This window comes from Salvelinus sp. IW2-2015, linkage group LG18 (assembly GCF_002910315.2).
Source record: "Salvelinus sp. IW2-2015 linkage group LG18, ASM291031v2, whole genome shotgun sequence".
In the NCBI taxonomy this organism is placed as follows: domain Eukaryota; kingdom Metazoa; phylum Chordata; class Actinopteri; order Salmoniformes; family Salmonidae; genus Salvelinus; species Salvelinus sp. IW2-2015.
Genome location: NC_036858.1, coordinates 26,632,312 through 26,650,036, shown reverse-complemented (window position 1 = coordinate 26,650,036; position 17,725 = coordinate 26,632,312). Strand labels below are relative to the sequence as shown.

General features: G+C 42.0%; 1 pseudogene; it reads right to left on the bottom strand.

The window, feature by feature from the left end:
* Nucleotides 1–4,753: 4,753 nt before the first annotated feature.
* LOC111977906 (myopalladin-like) overlaps nt 4,754–17,725 on the bottom strand; it is a 33,343-nt pseudogene continuing 20,371 nt past the window's right edge.

Genomic DNA, 17,725 nt, shown 5'->3' with positions numbered 1-17,725 from the left:
TTTTTTACTAGGATTAAATGTCATGAATTGTAAAAAATTGAGTTTAAATGTATTTGGCTAAGGTATATGTAAACTTCCAATTTGTGTACACACACACACACTGATCAAAAATATAAACGCAACATGTAAAGTGTTGGTCCCATGTTTCATGAGCTGAAATAAAAGATCCTATACATTTTTTAGACGCACAAACATTTTTGCACAAATTTGTTTACCTCCCTGTTAGTGAGCATTTCTCCATTGGCAAGAAAATACATCCACCTGACAGGTGTGGCATATTAAGAAGCTGACACCAAAATCATTACACAAGTGCACCTTGTGTTGCGGACAATAAAAGACCACTCTAAAGTGTGCAGTTTTGTCACACAATAAAACGCAACAGATGTCTCAAGTTGAGGGAGTGTGCAATTGGCATGCTGACTGCAGGAATGTCCACCAGAGCTGTTGCCAGAGAAATTAATGTTAATTTCTCTACCATTTCTCTCTGTCATTTTTGAGAATTTGGCAGTATGTCCAACCGGCCTCACAACCTCAGACCACGCCAGTCCACGACCTCCACATCCTGCTTCTTCGCCTGGGGTCTCAGACCACCCAACCAGACAGCTTATGGATCTGTGCGTTTTGCACAACTGAAGAATTTCTGCACAAACTTTCAGAAACCATCTCAGGGAAGCTCATCTGTTTGCTCGTCATCCTCACCAGGGTCTTGACCTGACTGCATTTTGGCATCGTAATTGACTTCAGTGGGCAAATGCTCACCATTGATGGCCACTGGCACACTTGAGAAGTGTGCTCATCACGGATTAATCCCGGTTTCAACTGAAGCAGGGAGATGGCAGACAGCGTGTATGGCATTGTGGGCGAGCGATTTGCTTATGTCAACGTTCTGAACAGAGTGCCCCATGGTTGCGGTGGGGTTATGGTATGGGTAGGCATAAGCTACGGACAACGGACACAATTGCATTTTATCGATGGCTATTTGAATTCACAGATATGCGAAGTACATTCATTGTTTTGCTATTCATCCACCGCCATCACCTCATGTTTCAGCATGATAGTGTACGGCCCCACGTCGCAAGGATCTGTACACAATTTCTAGAAGTTGAAAATGTCCCAGTTCTTCCGCATAATCACCAGACATGTCACCCATTGAGTATGTTTGCTCTGGACTAACATGTTTGACAGGGTGTTCCAGTTCCCGTCAATATCCAGCAACTTTGCACAGCCATTGAAGTGGAGTGGAACAACATTCAACAGGACACAGTCAACAGCCTGATCAACTCTATGCCAAGGAGATGTGTTGCGCTGCATGAGGCAAATGATGGTCACACCAAATACTGAATGGTTTTCTGATCCACGCCCCTACTTTTTTGTAAGTTATCTGTGACCAACAGATGCATATCTGTATTCCCAGTCATGTGAAATCCATAGATTAGGGCCTAATGAATTGATATCAATTGACTGATTAACTTATATGAACTGTAACTAAGTAAAATCTGTTCAGTGTAAGTGTATACCATTTCGGCTTTCTTTTACTTCTTTGATTTACATTTAATGCTGGGTTATTCATAAACATCAAATCATATATATTTGATATACACTACCGTTCAAAAGTTTGGGGTAACTTAGAAATGTCCTTGTTTTTGATAGAAACGCAGATTTTTGTCCATTAAAATAACATCAAATTGATCAGAAATACAGTGTAGACATTGTTAATGTTGTAAAGGACTATTGTAGCTGGAAACGGCAGATTTTTTATAAGTATCTACATAGGCGTACAGAGGCCGCAAAACCCAAGTCTCAACGTCAACAGTGAAGAGGCGACTCCAGGATGCTGACCTTCTAGGCAGAGTTGCAAAGAAAAAGCGATATCTCAGACTGGCCAATAAAAATAAAAGATTAAGATGGGCAAAAGAACACAGACACTGGACAGAGGAACTCTGCCTAGAAGGCCAGCATGCCAGAGTCGCCTCTTCACTGTTGACGTTGAGACTGGTGTTTTGCGGGTACTATTTAATGAAGCTGCCAGTTGAGAACTTGTGAGGCGTCTGTTTCTCAAACTAGACACTAATGTACTTGTCCTCTTGCTCAGTTGTGTACCGGGGCCTCCCACTACTCTTTCTATTCTGGTTAGAGCCCGTTTGCGCTGTTCTGTGAAGGGAGTAGTACACAGCGTTGTACGAGATCTTCAGTTTCTTGGCAATTTCTCACATGGAATAGCCTTCCTTTCTCAGAACAAGAACAGACTGACGGGTTTCAGAAGAAAGATCTTTGTTTCTGGCCATTTTGAACATGTAATCGAACCCACAAATGCTGATGCCCCAGATACTCAATTAGTCTAAAGGCGGCCAGTTTAATTGCTTCTTTAATCAGAACAGCTGTTTTTAGCTGTGCTAACATAATTGCAAAGGGGTTTTCTAATGATCAATTAGCCATTTAAAATGATAAACTTGGATTAGCTAACACAACGTGCCATTGGAATACAGGAGTGATGGTTGCTGATAATGGGCCTCTGTACGCCTATGTAGATATTCCATTAAAAATCACTACAATAGTCATTTACAACATTAAGAATGTCTATACTGTATTTCTGATCAATTTGATGTTATTTTAATGGACCAAAAATGTGCTTTTATTTTTATTTTTTAAAACAAGGACATTTCTAAGTGACCCCAAACTTTTGAACGGTAGTGTACATATTAAAATAAACTTTATTTGACACATATACAGTATATGTAAAAAATCATACAACCACCACATACAGAAAACAGTAAATTTCCTAAAGATATAGAACAGGTTGTAATGTATGATGAAAGTAAACTATCCCAATAATTGATTTGTAGTGAGTCTCTGGCACCCTAGCTAAATCTAGCATATGCCGACTTCACCCAAGTGGGTGCTACATGCTGTTTGGGAAGTATCTACCCACGGAGTCTGCAGAGAAGCTGGGGATGGCAAGGGCTGGCCTGATGATCCGGGCCTGTCTAAAGCCTTGTTCGCACTGCAGGCCTTAATACTTAAATCAGTTTAGTTTTTTCAAATCCGTGACCAAATCGGATGTGTGTATGTTCAGACAGCAGTTATTTGCTGGCTACACTAGTTGTCATAGTAACGACAAGTGTGCGCACAGTGGTGTAGGCTGATTGGCGTGGTGCTCGCTATCACTCAAAACTAGTCCTTTTGGGCTAGCTACAGCGGTCAACTAGCTAGCTGTTTAGCATTCTAGCACATTCACATTTTTTGTTGTTGTAAACAATTAACAAGCTAACTTACTTAGCTACCACATGTTCTGGTCAAACTGTCAAGAGTAGCTAGCAAGCAACAACATATGCAAAAATAACAGTCGAGAAAGCAAATAAATCAGGTTTGACTGTCCAGACAAGTCGCAGCTACTAAATTTATACACAATTCAAAAACTCTAAGATGCAATTTGGAGAACAGCAAAAACAAGCAAAATTTACGAGCCATTATCACATTGTTGCTGTAGCTTCATTCACTTCAGTCAATAGGGGACTTAACATTCTACAAACAAGTCATACAATAATTTGATGCTATGTACTAGCTCAACACCGGGATTAAAACTCTAGTTTAGCTTCATGTCAAATCAAACAGCAGTTACCTTGCCAAAACCATCTTTAATATTTTGAGGAAAAGTTGCGCTGTTTTCTGCAGCTGTGTCGAATCGATGAGCTCTCAAACAGCCAGCCTCCCCTCCCACTCCCAGGCGTCAGCATGGTCCTAAAGTAAGCTCGAAAAAGAACCTAAACTGTGTTTGCCTTTTAACCGCGATTGGAATGATTTTAGTAGCCTATTTTAAATTGTTGGTGTTAAACTAAAAGCGGAGGTGCATAAAGATAGTGGACCTCATGCACTTACCACAAATGCCTCATTTGCTAAGTTTGCTGTATAAAATATTGCTCTCCTTTACCCTTTTTTTTGTCGTCATACACTCAATATAAATTATCCAAATTCTAGCTCTAAGACACCGGCAATTTGAATAAACAAAAAAGTTATATTGTGGTGATTTATTGGCGAGTTGAACCATCCCCGCTCGCCGTAGTTTTAAAAACCTTCAGGTCATGAGAGGAGCGGAGGAGAGTACTGAGGGTGGAGAGTGAAGGCTCTTGACTGACTTTCAGGACACTGTTGTTTGTAGGCTTGGCCATGTAGATCTGTCCAGCCCAATAACTACATGTACTTTTGTTTTTAAGCGTCTGAGATCATCTGTATAATGAAAAGCGCTATATAAAATAAAACTATTATTATTATTATTCTCAATAATAATAAATAATTTGGTGGGTGCTTATATTAATCCTATTTAACACATGTACAAGTGTGTACTATTATGCATGTGTGAATTGGAAATGTGTTTTTTTGTACATCTCAACTCTCCCTGAGACACCCTCAGAGAGTGGGGTCACAGCCAGGGTCTGCCATTATCCCCTTGTTGCTGGAGCAATTAGGGTTAAGTGCCTTGCTCAAGGGCACATTGCAGATATTTCACCTTGTTGGCTTGAGGATTCGAACTAGCAACATTTTAGTTACTGGCCCAACACTCTAACCGCTAGTCTACCTGCCGTCATATTAATCTAACTAATCAAAAATAAATAAAATAATAAATCTGATCTATTGGAAGATTATAGTTGACTCGGTGGCTCGTGAACTAAGACTTGGCGAGTGTGTCTGTTTTTTGTGAATCAAATAAAATGATACAATTCAATAGGAATGGCGGACAAGCAAACACAGCATTAGGTTGACAGTTTAAAATCTAACCGTTTTTGTCATTCTAACTTTAATGTATCACACAAACCAGATGAAACAAACTGCTCAGATTATAGTCCTGCTCTTCCATCTCTTAATCCTACTGGCCACCACAGATTAGATTGACTAGTAGATTAGTCCATTTCAATGGAGATTCTCTATTTGGGCATGTTTTTTAGTTCCGTACTTGGCTGAATCTGTGTCTGGGAAACCGGCCCTACGAGACTCCAGAGAAGAGTAGTTTGTGGGTTCAAAGGACCAGTGGTGATTAGGTTGTTGGTGGAGTAGGTTGGCAAAATTCCATAAACTTTCCAAAACTTTCAACTAGAATTTCTGAAAAACCTGTGCATTATGGGGAAGTTTACAGACATTTACAACCCTGTGGCAGAGTGTGTCTACTTCTTACACAGCTAGCTCCTCACAGCTCCTCGCTCTCCAACTGTGCCTCCATAGGGGAGCTGGAGAACAGGATGGGGCTGTTGTCCGTCGTGGGAAAGGCAGACTTTATGTCTAGGCCTTGGCCAGTCAGTGCTGCATAGCGACTGCCTTACCGCGGAGCCTTCTTCATAGGCAGAGGGACATGTTGATGCCACTGGGCTGCAAAGAACAGAGATGGCTCTGGGTATTGTAGTCCATGCATTTGATATATTGATATACCTAAAACACAATCATTAGCAACTATTGAGTCATTCAAAACTATCACAATAAACACTGTGACAGGTAAGAGAAAGCTGTTAAGTTGTATGACATTTAATTTACCATAGATGTCTAGTCTCGCTGTGCATGAAACAATTCCCGCCTCATTCTTTGCTGATACGGTGTACCAGCCAGCATCCTCTTTCCTGGTTGGCTGAATCAGGAGGAAAACATATCCAGTGGCATCCTGGTGTAAGCTAGAATCAAAAAACATCTCTTCAATTAAATGATCACACTAAACTAAATGTATTTATTAACTGTGTTCTAATTAAATGTTTTTGGTGAATAACACACATTAATTTTCTAATCTAATCTGGCTGAATTGGAATGTACTCTACACATGGGTTTTGTGTGTTACCTCTTGTCTACATGACTTTGAATATAAGTGGGCAGTCAACTTTCTGGTTGGAGGGTGAGAGGTTAGTTCGGGAATATTAACCTGACTCTGGCCTTGGTGTGAGGAATGGTGTCATTGTCTTTCTTCCAGTAGATGACAGGTGGAGGCATGCCCAGCACCCTGCACTCCAGTCGGACGGAGGTGCCCTCTGCGATGCCTGTGTTCTGGAGCTTCTCCACAAACTGGGGGACTTGCTTCATCTCTTTTTCTGAATGGGAAAATAATAGTTATTCTCTGTCGTGTACAATTACTATAATACTTCTTAATTGTCATGGCATACGTCACTATACCAACAAATTTATGTTTTTGTCATTACTTATTCAAAACCTATCACTGATTACCTACATTATATAATTGTTACATTTTATACTAACTTTCAATAATAAGTCATCATAAATGCTTATAAATATTTATTAATAATGGAATACTAATTTGTTACCAAGATGTACACTATTTGGGTTTCATGAAAATACTTGTTTTGAGAACTCTTTCCCACAACTCTTAACTCTAGACCGAAGGAGCTCTGTCCTGCTTTGTTGCTGGCAATGCAAGTGTATGTCCCGGCGTCATTATGTTTTAGAGGGTCTATGACAAGGGAATGGATTCCATTCTCCCTCACCAGCATCCGGTGGGAGAAGTTTGGGTAGATGGGCCTCCCGTTGATCAGCCACATCAGCTCTGGGTTTGGAAGGCCACTAACCTGGAAAACAGAGAAACACATAGATATACATCTCACAAGAAGTGCTATCTTCAAAGGCTATCCTGATTGATATCTAGCACATACTTTTTTTTATAGTAAATCTAAAATGTATTAAATGACCATTGCTTAAATCATTCTATTCAGTTATTTTACAGTCCATGGTTATGTCACATACCTTGCAGTCTAATCTACAGACTCTGCCCTCGTGAGCCACCATGTCCCCTGGAGCAAGTGAGGTTGGAAGAAGCGTTCCTGGGTTGGTTCACCCTCTTCCACTTCCTGTATGCGGGCCCGCACCCTGTAGGCATGTAGGGATGTGCAGAACATGTTACAGTACATGTATATTGGCCCTGGTATTGCTGAGATATCTTGTCATCTGTAATCACTAAGACAATGATGTATGAGATTAGTGTTGCTATCATAGGGATAAAACACTGATTGGTTTATCTCTATATGGGTTTATGGTTGCTATGAGGGTTTGTGTCTGTACAACAGTAGTCTGGGCAATATCTACACCTGGGATCTTACTGTTAGTAACCTCTACAAACAACAGTAAGAGCTGCAATCATGCTGGCTCTCCATGCTGAGGGTTCTTCTTACCTCTGCAGATCACAATGCACACTCAGTCAGTCCTTCTCACCTCTGAGAGTGAATCATAGGTGTCATTCGGTTTCGGAAAGGACCTGTTTGGATGATCAAATGACCGGAGCAGCTGATTCGTCCCTGGTGATCATCAATTAATTCATTAGCAAATCAGATTTGGCAAAGGGGTAAGAAAGGTGTATAAGAGTGAAACAATTACGGGAGGTTATGTTACCTGGGGGTTAGCTGCCAGGACAGTGTAGTTGCCATCATCGTCGTTATTGGTGACCTCTATGTGTAGGGCACAGGTTCCGTCCCCCTGTCTTATCTTCTTATAATGATCATTGTTTCTCAAGATCTGCTTGCCATCCTTAAACCAGTAAACCTGAAATGGGTTGAAGACAGAGGAAGATTTCTAACAAATGTTGAGTACATGTCCACTCACTGTATGGGGAAGATACAGATGAACTGCCATATCAAAGTCCAGATTCCGGACGACCCGAATATAATACAAAAGAGAGAGCCAATCAAGCAGAGCCCTCTGTCCTTCCTCCCTGGCAGATAAAGTCCTGACAGGATCACATACACATACTAAAAATCTTTGTTATCACTATATTATAAGGCAATTTGGATGAAAACCTCTGCACATAAATGTGCTGTCTCACCTTAGGTACAGGGATCCCCATCACTTTACAGGAGAACGTCATAGGCACACCCTCCATGGCCCTGAAGTTCTTCAGTTTTTTGTCAAACATGGGAGCGATGCACTTCCCTGTTGGGATCTCATCGTGTTGTACCTCGTCATCTGACTCCTCGACTGGCGTGCGCTCCAGACGGAACTCTATCTCACTCATCAGCCTCTGCTCAAAGTTGGACACTTTGTACTCCTAAAATAAAGAAAGACCGCTGTATAAAAAGAATTGCAGTAGTCATGCCAATAGCGTAAGTCATTAAAGTGCTTTCCTTGCGTAGGTTAAATTTAAGCAAAACTAAAAAGAGCATCACTGTTATAATAAATATCTAGGTATCATATCATGCGACAATATATAATGTAAATAATTATAATAAACACATTAAAATGAAGATGCTGCAAATAATAATACTATGGCAGCAATAAAAATAGTATGATACCTGATATAATGGCAGAGACCCCTGCATGTAGTGAAGGAAACATATTTACTAATTGAAATATTGTATCAAATACTTTACCGAGGTGGAATGGGGATACATTTCAGAAACAGTTTTGGAGAGTGTTTACAGTACTTGAGTAGATTTACAGAGGAGTCAGACCCAGAGCACCATTTCACAATGGTGATATTGTGTTAAAGGCATGGTGGGAGTCAATCCAATTCCAATTTTCCTAATTGAGATGCAATGAAGAACATTGGAATCAAATCAAAGTTTATTGGTCGCATACACATATTTGCAGACGTTATCGCAAACGCTTGTGTTTCTAGCTCCAACAGTGCAGTAATAATACCTAGCAATACACAACAATATGGACAAAAAAATGTAAATTAAGAAATATCAGAACGAGCAATGTCAGTCCGAAATATATAAATATACAGTGCATTCGGAAAGAATTCAGACCCCTTCCCTTATCCCAAATGTTTTTGTTACGTTACAGGCTTATTCTAAAATGGATTAAATATGTTTTTCCTCATCCATCTATGTGCGATCGCGTATAGCCTACATGATAACAATATTATGGACTAAAGTACGAGATTATTGTTATTTGTTAAACGGCAGCCAAGCATCAATGATCATGTCACCAGAATAAGACGCTCGATACTTATTGGAAAGGAGCATCAAGCTCATCACCTTGCACTTTCACCACTAATACAATGGAATTATTGTATTATTATTTAATTTTTTTCTGTGCGGGGGTCTTGGGGAACTGTGGCGGGAATCTTGGAGGGCTGATGGGAGATCTGTCGACGTGTGCTTGAGCACTGGTTGCTTCTGTGTGCCGCTCTGGATGGGAGGCTGTTAGATCACTAATGTGATGTAGTTGTTGAGCGGCTTCACTGCAAGTATATTGTATGTTCTAAATATTCAATAATTTGACAAATTTGAAAAATAAACGATTATAATGGGCTTGAGTGGTTTTAGTTATTATGCAAGTGGAATAAGGAACAGTCCCTATTCCTCTCGTACGAAAAAAGATTGCAGTCAGAGTGCATTATAACTGCAGTATGCTGCAATTACTGTGCCCAAAATAACAGTTTTTTTTACTACAGTAATTTTGCAGTGTAACTGCAGTTAGTATGCAGTACACTGCAGTTATTCTGCAATTACTGCATCCAAAATACCACAGTCAATTGCAGTTACTGCAGTTTCAAAACTGCAATCTTTTTTTGTAAGGGTTACAAAAAACATTCAACCCTATTATGCAATTACTGAAGTACTATGAATGAACATGTTAATACAATGTCATTACTGGCGTCAATACAGTGGTTCTGCATAGGTATAAGAGCAACTTAATGTAAAGTGTTACTGAATGTTCTGAGCAAAGCAATGCTTGGGAGAGATGTTCACTGTACCTCGTCATAGTTAAAGACAGTGGCGGGAATGTTTGGTCCGAGGTGTCTGCTCGCTGTTTTCCCCTCATAAGTAGTCGGCTTCTATGAGAGGATAGGGATGAATGATGAACACCAACACAAATGCACACACACTAATGAACAAAACACACACACCCATGGACACACACAGACATCACTACCGCTAATGTGTGATTAAAATGATATGCATGGTGTTATATGGAACACATACAGTATATGATGAATGAATATGGAAAATGAATGATTGGAAAAGGATTGCTCGCTGATGCTCTGCTGATCTCTCAGTTTAGATGAATGCATGTTCTCACTGCTTCCAGATTGTTTCACATTGTCACTTTACCCCATTTCCAATGTCAAAGGAGAACAACATGGAATTATAATAAGAATTCCAGAATAGCAAATTGGAAGCAAGTGAGAATGCACCATGCAGTCTCCCACTTTGTATTCTTTTCAAATGTTTGAAGAACATGGTATTCAAACAGGTGTTGGGTTGAAAAGAATTTGTAGAAGAAGAATGCTTTATTTATTTGAGATCCCTCTGTTCATTTGTTGGTTCCACTCCAAGCCATATTATTACTGCATAACTCATTCATTTAGTTACATATTCAGTCATTCACCCAATCTATAATGGAAGGTATGTGCCTCACGGCATAACAGTACAATTGAAGGGATATATCCTATACCTGTTGTACATGACCACGCATTAAATCTTCATTGAACCTAAGCCTTTTCTCAATATCGTGGAGGAGAGTTTGTTGGCTGCTACGAATGTCATCATCTAAAATAGGACGAGTGCTTGTAGGCAACTTCTTCCGTATGCCTTGAGGTGGCCTGTGGATCAAAACAAATTAATTTGCAAAAATGTATTTTTACAATGTATAAAACTGAAACACGACGAATTGAATGGTGAAGTAAGAGGTCCAAAGTTCCTGGGGTTTTCCAAAAATCCGGGTCGGAAAATTCAGAGTTGAAGGATTCCGCCCTGCTTATTCCCTTCCCTCTAGCAATCCTCCAATCAGGATTTTTTTTTAAACTGGGAACTTTCTGGAATTCAGGAACCATAGAGTCTTACCCATGAGCACTCCTGGGCAGGCCCATCGAGTTGGTGGCTTGTGTGGTGTGTAGAGAGGGCAGGACAGAGCTGAGGAAGGCCACATGGTTCTGGATGGGGCTGGAGGTACTGGAGGTCGGGGACCCTGCCTGCGGGGGCGACTGCTGTGGCAGGGCGAACACAGAGTTTAGGTAGGCAGCAGGCAACAGGGTCGGGGAGGTGGGAGAGGACATGAAGGAAGGGGGGCTGGTGGGTGACTTGAGGACTCTGGTGGGTAAGACTCTGGATTGCGGAGAGAACTGGTTGGGGTTGGAGGAGTTGAGCTCGGCAGCCAGCTTGTGGAGCAACGGAACGGGGGATTCTGTAGGAGAGGGACTCCTAAATGGAGAGAGGGGAGTCTGGGCAGTGATGAACTCCTTTGGCCTAGCGTGGTTGAAGCTCTGTGACGTAGGAGCCAGGTTGAGGAGGGAGGCGTGGGTTGTTCTGAGCAGGGGAGAGGGGGAGGTGTTCTGCATGGTTGTGGGGGCCTTGTTGAAAGCTGCAGGGATGGAGCTGAGAGACGCTGTGGGGGCTGTATTCAGATGAGGTGTGGGAGGTGTGCTAAACTTGGGTACGTGAATGGCTTTAGGCAGGGATGAGTGGGCGAAATTCAGCTGGGAAGAATGGGTGCTGTTTTGCTGGGTCATATAGGGTGGGGATGCAGGGCTGGTGTACAGGTGTGGTGCAGGAACAGTTCTCAGCAGAGAGGCAGTTGGAGGGGAGCTCATACAAGAAGGAGCTGTCTTCAGTTGAGGAAGGGACGGCAGGGTACCCATAACGGGTGCAGGAGGGGCTGTGTTCAGTAGCGTTGCAGAGGTAGTGTTCTTTGGGGGTGCAGGGCTTGTGTTTAGCAGGGGTGAAGAAGTAGAATAGGAATGGGTGGTGTATGGGTTCAGTAGTGGTGCAGAGGCAATGTTTAGCAGGTGGGCAGGGGGACTAGTGTTTAGCTGGGGTGTAGGGGTAGTGTTCAATCTTGTCACAGGGGCGGAGTTGAGAAAGGGTGTTGGGGCTGTGGTCAGTATGGGTACGGCGTGGGTGGTCTGCAGGAGCATGGGGGTAGATGAATGGGGCAGGTTTGACTGAGGCTGGGCTTGGATCTGTGCCTGGGACTCGTGGTGTGTCTGGGCTGGCCAGGCAGATGCCTCCGGTTGGCTCTTGGTGGCTCTGGTTGGCTCAGTCTCAGTCTGCTGCTGCTCCATAAGCACCTGGTTGTGCAGAAGCTGCAGCTGGACAGGGTCTCTGAGAAAACAGAGATGGAATATGTTGAAAACTTTATATAATAAAACTAGCCTGGTCCCAGATCTGTTTATGTGGTCTTGCCAATTCATAAATCCTTGTCACGCCAAACCATATGAGTTGGCAAGACAGTATAAACAGATCTGAGACCAGGCTATAATTAAACCATATGTTTGTCTTAATGTGTTCCTCACCCGAATAACTACAAATACTCGAGACACAGTTCCGTAAAAAGTAATGAGCACAATGTGTCTTTCAGGGGCAGGTTGGGGAAATAGTCTGCCCTTTTAACGTATAGGAGTATCCAGGGAGCATCCAGACTCTAAACACACTCAGATCTGCAATTGGAAATGTCAGTAATGTTCTGTATCAAGCTTGGTGTAAGACCTTTCATTGCATTATTCTAGCATTTTTAAAATGAGTTTTGATGCATGTTCTGTAGCTTCTTATTCAATATCAGTCACTTTGATAATGTAGAGTGAAAACCAGACAATAACTTAGTCCCTCGATCAATTATTATTATTATTAACACTACGCAGAACACGTATCATCTTAGTGCCAGATACATTTTAATCGAACAGAAATGTGAATAACACAATAGCAGAGTGCAACAATTCATATCATGCGCATGCAAAAAGGATAGAATTGCACTTAAGTATGTTAAGAAATCACCAACCTCAGTTTTCTGTGGTTTTAAACACCACATAGTTAAGCACAGATATGTATTCAGTAGACAAATGACAACTGGAATGCAGCAGATCTGATAGGGAGCTCAAGAGGAGACATTCCCACCTTCAATGTTTACTGTTTTAAATACAGCCCACACAACTCAAGCTGCTTTCTTCATTTCAAAACAAGGACCGCAATTGAAAAAAATACATCACAAGACTGAGACCAAACATTTTATAGAATTACTTTTAGAATTAAGCGTATTTTCTCGTAACAAAATCAACTGCAGGTGCAAAATTTGGGAAACACAATGGTGATAAAACAAATAGCTTGTGGTCTGACTGGTTGTTCATTTGGCCCTAAATCATGTTAGGATTTGTCTTAAGTTAAGTGATACTAGATAAGTTGAAAAATACTTGAGAATTAGAATACTCACAGTTTGGGCTTGGCCAGTACTGGAGGTGGTTCCTTATTGGCCAACTGCGACATATCTTCATATGAATGGCTATTGGATGCTTCACTCTGGTTTTCCGTTTCATCCTCAGGCAGTTTGAAGTGCACACAGAGGCCTGCCCTGGAGCTGGACCTGGGCCTGTTGTGGTTAACCAGAACCCCAGGCTTAAGGCAGGAGGAGTTGGGGGGGATCAGGGAGGTTTACATGGGGAGGGGGCTCAGGTTTATGGATAGGAGTCCCTTCCACCTTAGGCCAAAGACCAACGGAAGGGTCAGGTAACACTGAAAAGGCTCTGGAGTATTCATGGTCAGTCTTGGGCATCTCACCACTGTTCTGGGGCTCCGGGCATAGCACGCTGGAGCTAGTAGGCAGGTCTGGGTGAGGGGTGCTCAGGTAGAGTGGGTCCAGATGAGATGTGTTGGAGCTACGGGTGCCTATACGGAGGCTGCTGCCCAGGCTTAGTGGGTCCAGGCTGGGCATGCTGGGGCTGATAGGCACCTGGCGCAGCATGCTGGAGCTCAGAGGGTCTAGACGGAGGGTACTGGTGCTCAGAAGTTCCAGTCGTAAATTGCTGGAGCTGAAGGGATCCAGGCTGATGGTGCTGGAGTGAGGCTTGATGCTGTTGGTGAGAAGAGCCTCAGCTTGAGGCTTTAGACTGGGCAGAGTGAGATCTGATGAAGAAGGCTCTGGGACTTGTGTGGACTCCATTGTTAAAGTGCCTACGAGAGTTTTCACGTGGTTGTTGTTGGTGTTTTCATTTCCTAATGAGGTACAGGGAGAAGGATAGTTACAAAGCCTAGGGAAAGTCTAAACATCCCTTTCACACTTTTCACATTTTGCTGCCTTGAAATTACCTCTAAAATGGGATTGCATTGGATTTTCCCCTACTAATCTACACAACCTACTCCACATTTTCAAAGTGAAAGAAAAATTATCAAATGTTCTAAATTAATACAAAAATGTGAAACAAACATGGCTTGATTGCGTACGTCTTTACACCCCTGAGTTAATACTTGGTGGAAGCACTTTGGCAGCAATTACAGCTGTGTGAATTATTTTGAATAAGATTCTACCAACTTTGCACAACTAATAGGGCAACATTTATCCATTGTCTTTTTTTATTGTATTTTATTGCTCAAGTTCAGAAAAATTAATGGACACCAATATTCAAACCTGCTTTTAAAATCTGATTTAAGTCAGGGCTGAGGCTGGACCACTCAGAAGCACTTAACACCTCTTGGAAAGCCCTTATGTTGTGTCTTTGGCATTACAATTTGTGTAATTGACCTGCTGAAAAAGAAAAACAATTCCAGGGTTAGGTATTCAGAAGACTGAAGTAGGTTTTCCTCTTACTTTTTTTTACCTGGGCTTTGATCCTATCATATTTCTTTTGTTCCTGACAAACTCCCCAGTCCCTGCCGGTGACAAGGATACCCATAACATGATGCTTCCACCACAATACTTGAAAATGCAGAGGGTTTCACTCTGTGATGGGTTGTATTTGACTCAAACATTTTTTTTAAAATTTAGGCCAAAAAGTACATTTATTTGCAATGTTGTCTTGCAGTATTACTTAACGGCCTTGTTGCAAAAATAATTGCTGATTTTTTAAGACAGGCTTCCTTTTTTAAACTTTTTCATAAAAGCCAGTAATGTGGAGTGAATGCAATGTTGTTAATCAATGCACAGTTTTCTCTCAGCTCAGCCAATGAATCCTAAGCCTCATAGTGATGTCGTTGAGGAGTTTCCAATTGCCATACTTGACCATACTCAAAGGGATATTCAGTGTCTTGGAATTATTTCTTAAAGTCCCCTGATCTATGCCTGTGGGAAAAAAATCCCAGACATGCTTTTAAAGCTCATTGGTGGCTCTGAGGTTGAATCATTGTTTGACATGCACTATCAATTTGAGGGACCTTCCAGAGACAGGTAAAGTTGTTCTAAAATCATGAGAACCACAACTTTGGCAAACAGATTATTGTGTGATTTTCTATGAAAATATTTGCTCCTGAACTTATTTAGATGTGCCACAGAAAAGAGTTTGAAGACCATCGCAATCAGGACTGTTTTATATTTTTATTAATTTCAGAAAAATTATAATTTTTCTTTCACTCTGGATAAAAAATCCCCTTTTAGAATTTTAGGCAGAGAAATGTGAAAACTATGCAAGTGTGTGTAGACTTTCACGAGGCACTGTAAACAGTCTTCAAATATTATCTTACGAATAGAACTTCCAAGTCTAAACTTTGTAAGCCAGTGATGTTACCTTTCACCCTTAGTGCAGCAATACTGGACACAGTTCCATATTTGTTGCTTGCAGTGCAAGTGAATGTTCCAGAATCTTCAGGGAAGACTTCAGCAATGACCAAAGTGCATATTTCCTCTAAAGGGAATACAAAATTAGGGAGATGAGCTGAATGTCATTGTTGAAGATCAGGCAACATGACTGATAGATTAAAGTGCAGAGAAGTTACTATACTGAACTAAAATATAAAATGCAACATGTAAAGTGTTGGTCACATTTCTCATGAGCTGAAATTAAAGATCCCAGAAAAAGCACAAAAAGCTTATTTTTCTAAAATGTTGTGCACAAATGTGTTTACATCCCTGTTAGTAAGCATTTATCCTTTGCCAGGATAATCCATCTACCTAACAGGTGTGGCATATCAAGAAGCTGATTAAACAGCATGATCATTACACAGGTGGACCTTGTGTTGGGGACAATAAAAGGCCAATATAAAATGTGCAGTTTTGTTATGCAATGCCACATATGTCTCAAGTTAAGGGAGCATGCAATTGGCATTCTGACTGCAGGAATGTCCACCAGAGCTGTTGCCAGAGAATTGAATGTACATTTTTCTCCCATAAGCTCCCAACGTTATTTTAGAGAATTTGGCTGTACGTCCACATGGCCTCACAACCGCAGACCACGTGTAACCACCCCAGCCCAGGACCTCCACATCCAGCTTCTTCACCTGCGGGGATGGTCTGAGACAAGTCAACCGGACAGCTGATGAAACTGTGGGTTTGCACAACTGAAGAATTTCAGCAGAAACTGTCAGAAACCGTCTCAGGGAAAATCCTCTGTGTGCTCGTCGTCTTCACCAGGGTTTTGACTTGACTGCAGTTTGGTGTTGTAACCAACTTTATTGGGCAAATGTTCACCTTCGATGTCCAGTGGCAAGCAGGAGAAGTGTGCTCTTCACAGATGAATCCTGGTGTCAACTGCACCGGACAGATGGCAGACATCGTGTATGGCGTTGTGTGTGCGAGCGGTTTGCTGATGTTGTGAACAAAGTGCCCATGGTGGCGGTGGGGTTATGTATGGGCAGGCATAAGTCACGGACAACAAACACAATTGCATTTTATCGATGGCAGTTTGAATGCACAGAGATACCGTAACAAGATTCTGAGGCCCATTGTCGTGCCATTCATCCAGCGCCATCACATCGTGTTTCAGCACGGCCCCATGTTGCAAGGATCTGTACACAATTCATGGAAGTCTTCAATGGCCTGCATATGTAACGGATGTGAAATGGTTAGCTAGTTAGCGGTGGTGCGAGCTAGCAGCCTTTCAGTCGGTTACGTCACTTGCTCTGAAACCTAGAAGTAGTGGTTCCCCTTGCTCTGCAAGGGCCGCGGTTTGTGGAGCGATGGGTAACGACGCTTCGTGGGTGACTGTTGTTGATGTGTGCAGAGGGTCCGAGGTTCGCGCCCATGTCGGGGCGAGGGGACGGTCTAAAGTTATACTGTTACTTGATGCTGTTGACCCGGATCACTGGTTGCTGCGGAAAAGGAGGAGGTCGAAAGGGGGGTGAGTGTCACGGATGTGAAATGGCTAGCTAGTTAGCGGTGGTGCGAGCTAGCAGCCTTTCAGTCGGTTACGTCACTTGCTCTGAAACTAGAAGTGGTTCCCCTTGCTCTGCAAGGGCCGCGGCTTTTGTGGAGCGATGGGTAACGACGCTTCGTGGGTGACTGTTGTTGATGTGTGCAGAGGGTCCCTTGTTCGAGGTCGGGGCGAGGGGACGTACTAAAGTTATACTGTTACACATACTCACCAGACATGTCACCCATTGAGTATGTTCAGGATGCTCTGGATCAACGTGTACGACAGAGTGTTCCAATTCCCGCCAATATCCAGCAACTTCGCACAACCATTGAAGAGGAGTGGGACAACATTCCACAGGCCACAATCAACAGCATGATTAACTCTATGCAAAGGAAGTATGTCGCGCTGCATGAGGCAAATGGTGGTCACACCAGATACTGACTGGTTTTCTGATCCATGCCCATACTTTTTTTTTATTTTTTAAAAGGTGTCTGTGACCAACATATGCACTGTTGAAGTCGGAAGTTTACATACACCTGAGTCAAATACATTTAAACTCAGTTTTTCACAATTCCTGACATTTAATCCTAGTAAAAATTCCCTGTTTTAGGTCAGAATAATAGTAAAGAGAATTGATATATTTCAGCTTTTATTTCTTTCATCACATTCCCAGTGGGTCATAAGTTTAGATACACTTAATTAGTATTTGGTAGCATTGCCTTTAAATTGTTTAACTGAAACGTTGCGGGT